The 15,890-nt window shown below is 40.8% G+C and overlaps 1 protein-coding gene across 13 annotated transcripts in view; it reads left to right on the forward strand.

The window, feature by feature from the left end:
* The window catches only part of Lrrfip2 (LRR binding FLII interacting protein 2), a 107,228-nt gene that overhangs the window by 3,843 nt on the left and 87,495 nt on the right, over nucleotides 1-15,890 (forward strand). The gene's annotated exons all lie outside the window — the stretch shown is intronic.

A 15,890-nucleotide genomic window follows, 5' to 3' on the forward strand; every position in this document is an offset into this window, starting at 1 on the left:
GTAGCTGAAGACTGGGGCTGACAAACGTAAACCACTGACATTTGGTAAAATGGCCGTAGCTTGTAGGTTTGTTTCAGAGTTTAAATTTTCTGTTAATTAAAAACTTATATAGCTGGGTGTGGTGGCACACACCTTTAATTCAGCACTTGGGAGGCAAAGGCAGATCTCGGTGAATTCAGGGCCAGCCTAGTCCATATAGCCACTTCTAGGCCTATTACGGTTACATACAAAAACAAACAAACAAAAAACAAACAAAAACAAACGAAACCACCACCATCAACAAAAATAATAAGAAACAACTTGTATCTAGCTTTCATTTTTGCCCTGCTAAAGTTAACTGACATCAGTCAGAAGAGAACGAAGTGACCTGGAGTTTCTTCTTTACCATCCATATCCTACTTTAAGGAGAGTGAATGATAGAACCTGAGAGCCAGAAACCCTTTTGCAATCCAGAGCACTGGTGGTGGAGTCCTTTGTCAAAGCAGGAAGTAGGTATATAGATTTAGACTTTATTCTGCAAAGAGTTAGTAAGCAGAATAAGGGAGGTTTAGAATTTAATGTGAAGTTTTCTGTAGGTGACTCATGGCCAGGGGGACGTTCAGGAGCCTTTGTCCTTTTGAAATGAGACAGAGAGGCTCAAGTGTGGTGAAGCTGGAGCTCATGAGTGGCAGTTTCCCTGGATGCTGTCCAGGGTCTATTTTGAGGCCCTGTCAAAACTTGCCTGACAGATCTACCGCATAACCGTAATCTGGCCTGGCCCTGCTGCAAGTCAGGAAGGCCTGTGGTTTAGGGAAAGTGGCAACTGCAGAAGAGGGAGTTCTGAGGGAGGGAAGCCTTCAGACGACTGACGCTGAGGTGGGCTGAGAATCTGCTGAGCATTCGTGTCACGTATCCTAGCACCCAGGTGTTCTCTGCTTTAGCATCCAGGCTTTTGTTTTCTGTTTATTTATTTATTTTTGGAAAGAGTTTGATTGCAGAGAACTAAAGAGGAATTTTTTAGGATAATGTGTATGAGGAGGAACATAGGATTGTCCCAGCTTAATGTGTCATAGTCTGATTCTGGGAGCTTTTGACAAGAATCAGTTACAATGATTGTCTTACACACACACACACACACACACACTGCTATGGATTCAGGGAGGACACATCCCAAGTTGAAATTGTCTAACTCAGAGTCTTTCACACTTTCCACTGCGATCTTGGAGTAACGACTGTTTTACAGGAGAGTTTGGAATTCACACAGCTAGATTATCTTCTTTCTCTGTTTCTCCCATGAAAGAGTTGTGGAATCATATAGCTTATTTAATTTTCTTCATTTTATTTTGTATGCATGTGGGTGTGGGTATGTAAGTTAGAGAACAAGTTGAAAGACTTGGGTCTCCTACTATCTGGCTCCAGGGGATCAAATTCTGGTTGTGAAACTTAGGGCAAGCAAGTGAGCCTTCTGGCCCTGAAGTTGTACCTTTAAACTCTTGCTTTTTAGCAGACTACATAGCTGTCTCTTTGTGCTGTGTAGTGAATGGAAGCGTTGGTGTTCTCTATGTTTAGTGAGCACTTAGGCTTAAAGTTCTCTCGGTGATCTCACTTCTTTGACTAGAAAGCTGTTGGACAACTTACTGTTACACCCTCCGACCAAGGTTCATGTCCTGGCTCACTGCAGAGCTGTTCCACAGTCGAGGGTTTCTGAAGGATTCACCTTGTAGCTGTACTTTATAGGTGTGAACCTATAGATGATTGCTGGTCTTTTGTGTTACATGAGGTTGTCACTCCAGGCTGTTCACTTCTGGGGTCATTAACATTTCATGGTGATGTCTTTAGGATTCAGTGTAAGAAGTGAGCAATGGTTTCTTTCTCTTCTGTTATTTGGTTTATTCCTATTACTTCTTCCTGTTCTCGGGTTTTCCTCCCTAGAACAATAAAACAAAACAAAGACGAGAACTTTGGGTGGACTGAGTGGTCCAGAATTGGGAGAGACCTTTTAGTGCCTATCAGTGTGTTTTATTTCCTGACAAGTGAGCTGCTTCATGCCCCTGCAACACTGTGCCAGGACCACAAACTCATGTTTCCATTGTTCTTATTGGGGACCTTGTATATGTCTTAAGGCTTCTTCATATGAGCATCACATTTTAAGCTAGTTGTGATATAGTGGATGTATTTATTGCCTTTGAAAACACTGGGATTTTAGGCTGTTTTCTTTAGGCAGTTAGTTATTCTTTCTGTAGTCCCCACATTCCCACAGAAACATTTTAGCTAGGAATTAAAGTATACTCTCTACAAACAGTAAGATGTTAAGATACTTATTTTCCTGTTAAACCATGTTTAATAAAAATTGAATAAATTTAGCAAACACATGTTTTTACTTAAAAAAAAAATTAAGTAATCCAGCTAAGTGATTCAGTAGTTGTAGGATTAAAGATAAATATTTCAGTTTCAAATAAACCCCTCCTCCCCCCCAACTCCGTGTTATGGATAATGCTTTATTCCTGTGTCTTGCCAAATGCACCTAGTTTTATTTTTTTGATTATGGTAAAACTTAAATAGCATTGCCATATTGGCATTTTCCATTCTTTTCATTGTGGAAGATATATGCAATGTAAGTCTCCTCTACCCCTTTTTTTGAGTGCTGGGGACTGGGTCCAGGGACTCGCACATATTACATAAACCCTCTGCCTCTGATGTCCACCCTAACCCCTTAAACCGTGTGTAATTGTGCAATTCTGTGCCATTACAGTGCATTGAGAGTGTGGTGCAGCTGCCCAAGCATCCGTCTCCAGGAGGTTTTCATCAGCCTAACCTGAAAGCCCCCCATCAGATTGTAATGCTTGCTTCCTTTAGCCCTTGAAAGCCACTTGGCTACTTTGTCTCCATGATTTAAGTACTCTACTCTAGGTACAGCACATATTTGTGGGATTATCTGCCCTCTGTGTTTGGCTTATTTTATGTAGCTTAAAGCCATCAAAGACACTCCTGTTGTAGCATGTATGTTTGACTTCTGTTGAAGGTGTCCTACCTTTTGGTTATTGTGAATAATGCTGCCAGGGACATGGGTATATGCCTATGCGTTCAAATCCCAGTTGGTTATTTTGTGTACGTAACCAGGAAGGGAAGTGCTGGACCCTGCTGATTTCATGTCTGAATCTTTGAGACTCGCCATGCTGTTCTCCATGGTGGCTGCACTCAAGCGTTCATGCGCATGCTGCCTACCAACCCTTGGTATTTTCTCTGTTCTTTATTTTTTATTATTTATTTATTTATTTTTTTGCTCACGAAAGCCATCTTAATGAGTTTGTGAAGAATATCTCCTCGTGATTTTGATTTGTATTTTCTTAATTACTAATAATGTTGAGTACCTTTTTATGCGTTTATTAGCCACTTCTGTCTTTGTAGAACACACTAGCCTTATCTTTGCCTCTCTAGCACTGAGATTAAAGATGTGTGCCACCTACCTGACCCATTTCTTAATTTAAAATTATTTTATTTTATGTGTATGGGTGTTTTGCCTCATGAATGTCTGTGCGCCATGTCCATGCAGTACTCTTGGAGGGAGGCCACATGACATCAGATCCCCTTGCAGCTGAGTTAAAGATGATTGTTGTTAGCTTCCTGTGGGTGCTGACAGTCAAACTTAGTTCTCTGGAAGAGCAGCCCGTATTCTTCACTGCTAATTGTATCTCTAGCTTCATGTCTTTTAAATCATTGGTTATATTACTACATGTACACACACACACACACACACACGCACAGTGTGAGGTTCTGTATCTAGGTGTGTGTACATATGCCCACAGCATTCATATGGAGGTTAGAGACAGCTTTACGGAGATTCTTTCCTCCTGTGTTTACATGGGTTTGAGGGATCGAACTCAGGCCATCATCAGGCTTGGTGGCAGATACTTTCTCATCTGCTGAGCCATCTTATTGGTCCTAATTTGTTTTTGTTACTGAGTTTTAATTTTTTATATATCATAGATAGCAACCCTATTTACAAGTGTTTTTCTTCGTTAGATTGTCTTTTTTTTACTATTTATAGTGGGCTTTGATGCACAAAATTTAAATTTGGTAAAATCTAGTTTGCCTATTATTATCTTTAATTTTGTCAAATTTGACAAGACCTGGTTGTCAAATCCTGTCATGAAGATTTTCCCGTATGTTTTCTTTGAAAAGACTTATAGATCATATACTTATATATACTTACAGATCATATACTGATATATATTTATAGATCTTATACTTATATATACTTAAGATCATATACTTAGGTTTTGATGCACCATGTGTTAACTTTTGATGTTTTGTGATGAGCTTAGCCTTTCACACCTAAGCCATCTCAAACCCATGAGTTAACTTTTATATATTGTGTAATCAAAGGGTCTAACTTTATTCAGTTATGAATTTGTCAGTACCACTATTTATTGGAAAAATGATCCATTCTCTTTTGGATGGTTTTGGTACCTCTGTTGACAATCATTTGACCATACCTGTGGGAATTTATATATGGGCCATTTAACTGATCTATGGGTCTGCTTTATGCTTGTAACATACCATTTTAATTACTATAGTTTTCTAGTAAAATTTTAGATCAAGAAGGATTGAGGGGAAAGGGTTTATTTGGCCTAAAATTCGAGATCACAGTTCATTATTGTGGGGAAGTCAAGGCAGAAACTTAGAGCCCACATTCTACCTGTGGTAGAGTAAGGAAATGAATGTGTCTGTGCTGCTGAGCTGCTGGTTGATAGCTTGCTTCCCACTAGTGGAGTTCAGAGCCCACCCAGGCAGTGAACTGGGTCAGATAATCTTCTCGCAGACACCACAGGCTCCTGAGCTAGGCAGTTCTTAGTTAAGACTGTTTCCCTGGTGTGCCAGGTCGTCAGTTAAGATGAACAGCACACTGGGCTTTTGTTAGAATTATACTGAATTTGTGCATTGTTTAGACCACTTTTACAGTTTTAATAGTGCTGTCTTTCGATTTCTGGACATGGATGGTGTCTTTTGATTAACTTATGTTTTCCCTAATTTCTTTCACAGTATTTGCAATGTATATCTTTTGCTTCCTTGGTTAAGTTTATTCCTAAGTATTTTATTCTTTTTAATGCTATCATCAATGAAATTGCTTTTTGAGTTTTCCTTTTGGATTGTTGGTATATAGAAGCAAATTCTCTCTCTCCCCCCTCTCTCTCCCTCTCTCTTTCCTTCCCTCCTTCCTTCCCTCTCCCTCCCTTTCTCTCCCTCTCTCCCTCTCTCTTCCCCCTTCTCTCTCCCTCCCTCTCCCTTTCTCTCCCTCTCACCTTCTTTCCCTCTCTCTCTCTTCCTCTCTCTCTCTCTCTCTCTCCTCTTCCTTTCCCCTTCCTCCCCTCCCTTCCATCTCCAAGGTATGTCCCTACCATGTGTCTGCATTAGTTTTTATATTTTCTAACTCTGCATAGGTTTTGTTGTTGTTGAGAGATTTAGAGGTTGGAACGACTGTGTGTAATTATACAAATTTAGGAGCTTAAGACAGCATGTCTGTTATTGCCCTTGTTTCTGTGTGACAGGAGTCTGAGACTGGTTGAGCTGAGTCCTCTGTGGTGTGTTGAGTGAGGCCGAACTGAAGGTGTTGACCCAGCTGAGTCTCACCTGGAGACTTAACTGGGGGAAAAATCCACTTCCAAATCATGTAGGTTGCCACAAGAATTGGTTTTCTTGTGATTTAGCACCGAGGCTTCTTTAACTGGAGATCACTTTACTCCTGAAGACTGCTGTCCCCTAGCTCCTGGGGCAGCCTGCAGTTGTTTGTAGTTCTTGTATTTCATCAAGCCACCACAGGAATCTGTGCAGCAGTCACCTAGCACCACAGTCTTACATAATGTAACACAGTCACAGGAGTGCCATCCTATGTCCTCTGCCGTTCTCTGTAGGTCAGAAGTAAATCTCAGGTCCCACCCATAGGCTTCCTGTGCCAGGGATAGTTACACAATGGTGTGAATACTAGAAAAGAGATTCAGGGCAGGGGGCCATCTAAGAATTTGTTATAGCTGGTTACAAAATGACACATTGTATATACCTTCTTTGTTTAAAGAAATGTATGTTTTTAAATGTTACTGCCTTCAGAAGTACAGATGGTTTAATTGTTATTTTGTAATATGCTTTTAAATGTTACTGTCTTCAGAATTATGGTTGGTTTAATTGTTATTTTGTTATTGTTCCTCCCCACCCCCAACCCCTGTCTGGATCTGACTATAATTCATGCTGTCCTAAATTTACTATATAGCTCATGCTGGCCTCTAACCAATGGCGAGCCTCTTCAGCCTCCCATGTGCTGGGAATGTGGTATGAATTATCCCTAGCTTTCATTTCTTGTTTACCTCCTAGTTCACCTCCTTGTAGCATTCCAATTTTGAACTCAACAATTGATGATTTCATTATAATAAAATATTGTTTATTACTAAGCTGCATATTATATTTTTATTAAAAATTGCATAATTTTCTGTTTATATATTGCTTCCACCCATATGTTTCAGCAGTTTTTCATTTTTTCCAGATTTTTTTGTATTTATCAGCATGTAACATAAGTAGTAGCTAGTTTAAGGAATATGGAAAAATATAAAACAAAATGGTTAAAGAATAACATAAGCATCAGTATTCTCATTTCTAAGCTAAGAAATTATTTATGACAGATATCTGGGATGGTCCCTCAGGACTACTTTTCCTGGCACCTACTGTCCTCCACCTGGTCACAGTCACATTTGACACATCAGTGGTGCCCCAACTCCTGAAGTTTCCTTCACTCTTGTATGTATTCATTCCTGCCCAATGTGCTGTTTAGTTTTGAAAACCTGGAAACCTGTTTGAGTTTTAGAGCAGTTTAATTGCTTTTGTGGTGCTGGAGACTGAACACAGGGCTTTTTGCATGTCTGGCCCTACCACTGTGTAATACCCATGACTCGGGTTGACCACTTTAACAGTCTCTAAATCTTAACACAGCCAACCCTTTTTCCTCTTCTCACATTTACATCCTTGTCTACTGTAAGCTGGGAACCCGTCAGACGTGTAACCTGTTCCATAAGCACCCAGAGTTTAGCTCTAGGACTCTTATCCCTTAGGGCCGCGGAGGGCTGCGCTGGTGCTTTGCATCTGGCTGACACATGCCAGGATAAAGAGAGGGGGTGTGGTAGATTTCAGAACATTTGATAGCAGGCCTGGACCATGTTTGCTCTTGCCCACATCACATTGTCAAGAATGCAATGAAATGACCGTGCTTATCCAAGGGTGAGAACATAACATAACTCTGGGTCCAGGCAGAAAAGGGAAACAGCTTGGTGAATGGTAACCGGTCTTGGCCATGGTGTGTCTTTTTGAGCGGCATATTGTTTGGTGTTGGAAAACCGAGTGGCAGTGGAAGGAAAGTCAGGCTCTGGATAGGAAAATCACAAGTCTTCCTTGAGCCCTTGGTGGGTATGTTTTGGGGAAAACTTGCTAATGAGTTCTGAGAAACACATAGCTCATCATAATCAAGTCATTTATTGTAGCTGAACTGTTTACAAGGGATTGGTGAGTATCTGGAAGAAACGTGGTTAGGGAAGCCGACTACTTGGTATGTTTTTGCCTTTGAGCGCATCATGGTCTAGTTCTCAGAGAGAGAAGTTAAACACCCTGTTGGGAAGCAGATCAGCTCTTCCAGGCATCAGAGAAGGGGACCACAGGAAAACTCAAGGTGGGCTCAAGGTGGACTAAACAACTTAGGAAAACCTGGACTGAATTTAGGTCAAAGGGACATCCCAAAGACTGTAGTAACCACAGTGATCCTCTGTTAGGTTTTTTGCATTATATGGCTTCAGTTTTTTTCCTGGAATATCAGTCTCCCACTGAGGACCCCTAATGCTCCTCATTTGTGTTAGGTTGATTTCTTTCTTTCTTTCTTTTTTTTCTTTCTTTCTTTCTTTCTTTCTTTCTTTCTTTCTTTCTTTCTTTCTTTCTTTCTTTCTTTAGATTTATTTATTTATTTATTTATTTATTTATTTATTATATGTAAGTACACTGTAGCTGTCTTCAGATACACCAGAGGGCATCCGGGCATCTGATCTCATTACAGATGGTTGTAAGCCACCATGTGGTTGCTGGGATTTGAACTCAGGACCTCTGGAAGAGCAGTCAGTGCTCTTAACCACTAAGCCATCTCACCAGCCCTAGATTTATTTCTTATATGCTCAGGTCTTTTGTCCTTTTTGATTAGATAAACATTTTAATAGCTTACTGAAAAAAGGGGTAAAATAGGTGAGTGCAGTTTTGAGCCCTTATATATCTGGAATGTCTTTCATAGTCAAGGTTGAGAAGAGTGTGGCTTGATTGGGCTACAGGTCACTTGTAGGTTATCTGTGATTTTGCTTCAAGAATTTATCTTGCTTCCATAACTCCTTCTAGAAGTCTGAAGGTGTTCTGTTAGCTTTTATATAACAGCCTTTCCTAGTCTCAGAGGCCTGCTGCTGTCTCATTTCCCGTGTTTAAATTTACCGTGATAGCTTGCTGTGGTACTCCTGATGTGAGTCAGCACTGGTGTTGAGCTGGCCTTTCAGTCTGGAAGCTGTCCTCAGCCTCCGCATGGCCTCTCTCATCCTGTCAGAACTCTCCTCAGTTTCTCCAGTGTTAGCATTTCAGACCCTACTCCCTGTGCTTATTTAAATTTTGACTCTTTATTTTCTGTCTTTTTTTTTTCTTCTGTGAGATTCCTGAACTTCATTTGCCAATTTGTCTAAGAAATTGTTATTATTAATTAATTAATTTGGGACTGGGTTTCTCTGTAGTCCTGACTGTCCCCAAACTCATTTTGTAGACCATACTGGCCTTGAACTCACCGAGATCTACCTGCCTCTGCATCCTGAGTGGTGGGACAAAAGGCATGCACTACCACCATCTGTCCATCCATCCATCCATCCATCCATCCATTCTTCCTTCCTTCCTTCCTTCCTTCCTTCCTTCCTTCCTTCCTTCCTTCCTTCCTTTCTTTTGGGGGGGGAGGTTTCGAGACAGGGTTTCTCTGTATAGCCCTGGCTGTCCTGGAACTCACTTTGTAGACCAGGCTGGCCTTGAACTCAGAAATCCACCTGCTTCTGCCTCCTGAGTGCTGGGATTAAAGGTGTGCGCCACCACGCCTGGCTTCTTTATTTCTTTATTGAGGTAAAATATACATATCACAGCACTTACCCACTTAAAGCAATAGTCTTCGCAATGGTTCTTAATGCATTTACAGAGCTGTCTAGCCACCACCACCACTGTCTGAGCCCAGAGCCTTTCATTACCCCCAGAAGAAGCACTGCCTTCACTTCCCTCCCTCTAGGCTTGGGAAGCAGGGTCTGCTTTCTGTCTTTGTGTGTCACCTCTAATGGACATGTTACAGAAATATCTGCAATATGTAATCTTTGTTTCTGGCTTGGCTGTGGATAGAGTCTTGGAGGTCTAACTGCATATTATATAGAGACTTTAAAAGTAATGTTGATGGGGGGGCGTGGCCCTTATGCGTGCCACTTAGAGATGCTGCACAGCTCTGTAGAAGACACTGCTTATTTCTTTTTGGAGTCAATTTTACAGGTCCTTATGCTGAAACAGTCACTGCTGGCTCTCCTCAGTTAACCTTTCTCCACGTAGCTTTATGCATCTTCGCTATTTAAATTATGGCTTCCAACTGGCCACCCGTGCCGCAAAACTTAGGATTTATTGGAGTTTAAGGAAGTAAATGAGTAATTGTGGTTACTCTTTATGTCTAACTGGAACTAACTGAAGTCTTCCATTTTTTTCTTCCATTTATTTGTGTGCTTGCTTGTTGTACTCTTGTGTCTGATGTAGGTATGTAGAGGAGTTGCTTCTCTCCATCGTGTGGGCCTTGGGGTTGACCTCAGGTCATCATGTTTGGTAGCAAGTTCCTACCCACTGAGCCATCACTCTGCTCCATAGCGTTTTATTTTGAAGGCATTGACATCAGCAATTCATGTTTGAAATTATGATCATATGTGTATATATTAAACTTTGAATATGGAGTTGAAAAAAATCAAACTAATTGAAGTGAGGATCTCCACAGCCCCTCTTGTGCTCTAGGTCAAGACTCAAGGTCTCCAGCCCTGTGCCACACCGCCCTCCAGCTGTCCTTCTACCCAGCTACTCTAGTCCATTGTGGGAAGTAGACCTTTAGGCCCTAAGTTTCCTATGATAACTGGCACACAGAGCCAGTTTTTGTGAGGTTATAGTTCTCATTCATTCATTTCACATTTACTGTGCCTCCTGCAGTGCCTAGGCTGTGTGATGACACAGAAGCGTGGAGGAGGGGCCTGGGTAGGTAGCTTGGCCAAAGTGTGTTTACCTAGATATGCAAGGCACCACAACCAGTCACAACTGTGAACAAGGTACAGAATTTCCAGCCAGCAATTCTTAGAGACCAGATGCCCCTGTATTCAGTTTATTGTTATAGTTTCAAAGTTGGTTATTATAAGTTTATTGTTGCTTTTTGTATGTGTATTACATGTGTGGTGTTTGTGTGTACATGTATGTGGAGGTTAGAGAGTGAAACAGTCAGGTGTCCCCAGTTGTTCTCTATGTATCAAGTCACTGTCTGTCTGGGCGTCTGGGGCCTGCTGCTGACTTGTCTAGCTAGCCAGCTTGCCCCAGCTTGCCTTTTACATGGCTGCTGGCAGTGCAGACTCCTGTCCTCACACTTCTACAGCAAGGACTTGTTTCTGAGCTGTCTCCCAGCTCAGGTTCATGCTCTTCAGCTAGGAAGTAGTGCGGTTACGTTTTAAGGTGATGCTTTAGTCAGAAGAATTTAAAACTTAAAGCTGGAAGTATGAATGTTTTGTCTTGTGCATAGTTTTGTATGTGCATAGTTTGACACATTTGCTGGCTTGGTTTATATGCTATTTTTCATCTTTTTTACCGAATAGGCATATTACATTTGCCTTTTCTTGTTTCCCTTGAGTTTTTCGAAACTGCCGTTTATTACATGGTGTTGATCAGTGTGACATTAAGCTATTAGCCTCAGCTTGCGCCATTTTCTGTTTTGTTTTATTATAGATTAAAAAGAAATTGGGGCAATCATGTTTATTCATGTAATTTTGTTTTTTTAAATTTATTTATGTGTTTTGTTTTATGTATGAGTGCTCTGTCTGGATACACACCTACATGCTCGAAGAGGACACCAGGTCATGAACCACCATGTGGTTTCTGGGAATTGAACTCAGGACCTCTGGAAGAAAGCTGGTGTTCTTAATTGTGGGGCCATCTTACCAGCCCCTATTTTTGTTTTCTTTATTATTAATCTTTTAAATTTAGTTTATAACTATTAATTATATGTATGTGTCTGTGTGGAACGTACACGTGTGTGCCACTGTGCTTGGAGGCCATAGGTGTCAGAGCAAAAGTGCACCTCGCTCCCTTATGTGAGACGTAAAATGGTGTCATTCTTGTTGCCACAGCCCTGCCTCAGCCTCCCGAGTGTTGGGAGTATAGCTATGTGCCAGCACACCACGCTTATGCTGTGTTTGAAAATGTACAGCTTCTCACCTAGTCACCCTCAGCTCTACTACAGATGGACTTCAGAGCGTTTCCTTGGCACCTTCTCCTGGATTCTGACTTCACAACTTTTTTTTTTTGTTATTGGTGATAACATAATTTTCTGTCACATGTAACAATTTATAGAAATGTTCTTATCTTTTTGAGCTTCTAAATGCTACTTGTGACATAGGAATGCATTTGTTAAAGAAATGCAAGACCTGCACACTGAAAACACGATGTCTCATGGCAAAATAAGGAGGACAAAATAACTGCAAGAATCCTACGACTTTGGGACTGGGGCTTAATATTGCTAAGGCAGTCCCCAAACTGAGTCATAGGGTCCTTGTAATTGCCATTTTAATTCAGGGTGTATTTTTCTTTGTCATTTATTTATTCCAAAAAAATGACAAACTTCCTAAAATTTACATGGAAGTGCACAGGATTCTCTTAAAGGAACAAGATAAAAGTTGGATGACTCACTTTTCCAAATGTAACAATTATACAAAGCCATGTATGGCTTCAAAGTAATGAAGATGCTGTACAATATAAAGAAAAGTATATAGATTGATGGAATAGAACCAAGTTAACCCTCGTCTCACCATCTGCCTGTACTTTGATAGCCAGGAGATTAGAAATTCTGTTTACTTCTATAATTAGTGTGGATGGGCAGAGTGTGTGGGCATGCTAGGGGAAGGTGTGCTGGTAAGAGAGCAATGCTTGGGACTGGGCTTTTCCCCTTGCACCTTTACATGAGTTGGGAATTGAACACGTGTTGTTCAACTTGCTTGGCAAGCACTTAAACCCATGAACTCATCCTGGTTTACCACCTGATGTCTCATAAGGGCGGCATGATAAGTTCCTAGAGAAAGAGTAGTATTTTCAGCACATAGTGCCAGGACAAGTAGATGTTCACATGTAAAAGAATAAAATTGGATCCCTGCCTCATCCATATTCAAAGTTAACTTCATGAATCATAGAAGCAGGAGTTAATATTCTGGCCTTGGGATAGGCAATAGTTTCTTATGTACAAAATTAAAAGAAGTGACAAAAGAAAAATAAATAGTGCTTCCTTAAAGTAACTTTTTTCTTTTTATGTGTATGAGTGTGTTGCCTGCATGTACATCTGGGTATCACGTGTAAACAGTGTGCCCAAAGGCCAGAAGAGGCCATCTGATCTTCTGAGACTGGAGTTACAGAACTTTATGAGCCATCATGTGAGTCCTGGGTATTGAACCTGGGTCCTCTAGCAGAGTAGACAGTACTGTTGCTTGCTGAGCCATCTTTCCAGCCCATACTTCTTCCCTCCTTAGTAGAACAGCATTTAAGGTGGGTGGATGGAGGCACTGAAGAGATGGCTCATCAGTTAAGAGTGTGTGCTGCTGCTGCTGTTGCAGAGGACCTAGGTTTGGCTCAATGCTCTCACATCAGGAGGTTCCCTACCTCTTGTAAGTCCAGTTATGGAGATCAGAGAGTCTCTGGCCTCCACAGGCATGTGTACTCATGCGTATGGAGCACATGCACTTATGTATGCATACAGACATACTTATGTATACATACACAGAGATAAAAATAATCTTGAGAAAGGTGGATGGACAGATAGTAGGAAAAAATGCCTTGCAAATTCTTGGTAGGTTTTTCTTTTTTGTTTTGAGTTGGGGGTCTCACTATGTAGTTCTGGCTGGTTTGGAACTTGCAATGTAGACCAGGCTGTCCTCAAACGCACAGTTTGCCTGCTTCTGCTTCCCGAGTGCTGGGATTAAAGGCATGCCTTAAAAATAGCAGGTGTTTCTAAACTATAGAACAAGTAAAGCTATGTGACATTTTGTAAAAAGCCTTTAATTTCAAATCTCCATATTAATTGTATAAAAATAAATGATATTATGTATTTCTCTCTTGTTTTTGCTTTCAGTGATGTTCTTTGTTACCCGGTTATATGGGTCACTTTCACTTACTTGTAACTTATTATTGTTGTTGTTGATGTGTGTGTGGTAATGCACACGTGTGTGTGGTGCCAGGGGAGGATGCCTGGTGCCCTGCTCTCACTCTCCACCTTCTTCCTCTGAAGCACTATCTCTTGTTGAGCCTGCTAGGGCGCCAGCCAGCAAACCCCAGGCATCTTTCTATTGTCACCTCCCTGTAGTGCTGAAGTTACAGGCACAAAGCCATGCCCAGTTATTTTTAACAGGGGTGCTAGGGATTTGAACTCAGGTCTTCATGCTTGCACACTAAACACTCTGACCCCATGAGTTGTCTTCCCAGACCTTTTCTTGTTTTCATTTATTTCAATGTTAAGTCTCTGTCTTTAACACTATAATTTCCCCATCGTTTCATCCTCAGCAGGCATAGAGAAAGAAGGTCATGTGATCGACACTAGAAAGTAGTTTTCTATCAGGTTGCAGAGAATGCATTTCTTGGTAAAAGTACATCAGGTTTGGGTTTTCTGCAGTTGATAACCAATTATTATAAGAACTGCCATTACTGTTCATTTGTAGAACAGCATGTTAACAGGCAAGGAAGGAAATGCGACCATTGGCATGCCATCTTGTGAGGAGAGGAAGTGGACAGATTATCTGTGTGTTGGTATGGAGAGAAGTGTCTGTTCAGACCACAAGACTGTAAAAGGCATTTTTAGAGCTCTTAGGCTAACCCTGTGGCGTATTAGCATATGCTTCATACAGTACGAGCCTAGCGAAACCATTTGGTGCCCACTCTCTTTAGAGAGTGAGGTTCTGTTTGGTTTCCTCTTGGTCTTATTCTGGCTCGTATACTTTCTTTATTCTTCGGACACAGACTCACTCTGTACCCAGAGCACCTGAACTTGAAGTCTTGCATGCTAGCAGGCCCAGCTACATTTTAAAATGTTTTGTACCTTTTTTCAGTTTCTTGATGTACTTTTTATTTCTATGTGTTTTGCATATGACTTACTCATTTTATGTATTAATCTCATTTTGGTATTGGTAGGATTGATGTCTTGAACCAGTTCCTTTTACTCCCCTGTCTCCCCTGACCTCTCTTCTAATTCAGGGAATTGATCGTTCTTTCCTTTGCCAATGGTTTGTTTTTTTTTTTCCTTTAAAGTTAACATGTAACTATTTGTTTGAGAGTACCTTTACTTTTTTCCTTTTCAAGTCAAATGTTTAAAAAAGTATAATTCCTAATTCCCATGCCTTTTGTTGACTTAGTTGTTCATGTTTCTCAACCACTATTTTCCCCAAATATACTATGAAAAAGTTTTAAACTATACAGAAAAGTTGCAATAGTTGATAGCTGTAACTGAGTGCAGTGAACCCTGTGTCTGAATCCCTCGCTCAGTCTTTGTGGTTGCATACATTAGTAGCAGATGCTGTTGCATGCATTCGTAGCAAATGCTTGTACATTCAAACACTACCATTTTAGCTTGCACATCATTAACTGAGTTTCAAATTTGTATAGTGATCTTTTTTTTTTCTTTTGAGGCAAAATTTACTTAGAAAAAAAATGCAGAGATTTTAAGTGTGCTGTTGAATGATTTCTTTAGTTCTATTTTTGTGTAGACTGGCTGCCTTCTCTAAGGACACTGAAAACTGTAAAGCCCCAAACCATCCCCACACTCATGTATTCCTCTACATCCTCAGGAGGCTTCAAATATCATAAAGTGCTCTACAGATTCCATTCCCTTTTTCATTGTACAAATGCTTTTCACACAAAAAAATGATAATAGTCAAAAGTATTTTAATTTTTTACAGCTCATTACTTGAGTCTTAACTTTAACTTGACTACTGCTCTTACCTGCACGTACTGTGTGCTCTTAACCTAAGACTGTCTTTGTTTGGCTAGAGCCTAAAACTGTGGCCAACACAGCAACCATATTCTCATAGCCTCAGGTGCTCAAGAGGAAGGGCAGCCTGGTGAGGACCCATCTGCAGAGGCAGAAAGAGAAGGGGCCTGGACACGCTGCTCATTCAGCTCATCCTTGCCTTATCTAGCATGCAGCCCCGGGCTCAGCCTTAGGACCATAAAACAGCACAGTCTAAGTTGTAAATAAAGATGAGCAATGGCCTTTGTCAGTTTTATAAGTCACACAAGTAAAAGAGGTAATCAAAGATATTTAAAGATTCTGGAATGTTTAATAGTTTATTAATTGCCTGTGTTAATTGTGACTCATTTGAGCCTTAATGGAGAAAGACTGGAGACCTCTAGGACAACTACTCTGTACTTAGAAATCATTTGTCAGCTGTTTCTTTCAGACCAGAGAATGTGTTTGCTTATATTCAGATGTGATAGATAAATTTGCTATTGTGAAGAGATAGGTCATCCTCAGTCCTAAGTTTTTGGTTTTATTTTCTGAGAAAGGGTCTCACTGTGTGGCTCTGAGTGGCCTGGAGCTCATAGAGGATTCA

Source organism: Mus caroli, chromosome 9, assembly GCF_900094665.2.
Source record: "Mus caroli chromosome 9, CAROLI_EIJ_v1.1, whole genome shotgun sequence".
Lineage (NCBI taxonomy): Eukaryota > Metazoa > Chordata > Mammalia > Rodentia > Muridae > Mus > Mus caroli.